The 453-nt window shown below is 40.4% G+C and overlaps 1 protein-coding gene across 20 annotated transcripts in view; it reads left to right on the top strand.

The window, feature by feature from the left end:
• ZBTB20 (zinc finger and BTB domain containing 20) overlaps positions 1–453 on the top strand; it is a 396,848-nt gene that overhangs the window by 280,556 nt on the left and 115,839 nt on the right. The gene's annotated exons all lie outside the window — the stretch shown is intronic.

Genomic DNA, 453 nt, shown 5'->3' with positions numbered 1-453 from the left:
CCCCCCCCCCAATCTCTCTTCCCCTCTCTCCCTCTCTCTTCTTTTTTTCCTCTCTAACCAGACAGCGGGAGGGTTCCTGGCTCCCAGCCAGCCCAAAAGCCTCTAAGTGTTTTGCACTTGTTTCAGGGAGTAGCTGCCCGGGGATTTTTCAGCATTTTCACTAGAGAACAAAGAGTTCTTTACAAAGGGAAGGGGGGTGGGGGGAGTCAGCTTAATGTCTGATATATGTTTTTCTATTTTTATTAGTTTTTCACCTAAAAAGAAAGAGACAGGAACAGAACATTCACTCTATAAAAACACAAAGACATTCAAAAGAAATCCAGTTATCTTTTCCCCCATCACCCCAATATATATACATAAAAAATAAAAAGGAAAAAGACTAATTAAGTTGGGTATGTTGCTCTTTTCTCTTCCTTTAATCTTCTAAATCCAACTGTTCTTATGCTCACTCTA

This window comes from Pteropus alecto, unplaced genomic scaffold (genome assembly GCF_000325575.1).
Source record: "Pteropus alecto unplaced genomic scaffold, ASM32557v1 scaffold270, whole genome shotgun sequence".
NCBI lineage: Eukaryota > Metazoa > Chordata > Mammalia > Chiroptera > Pteropodidae > Pteropus > Pteropus alecto.
The sequence above is the reverse complement of the archived record's forward strand: the minus strand, read 5'-3'. Positions and strand labels throughout refer to the sequence as shown.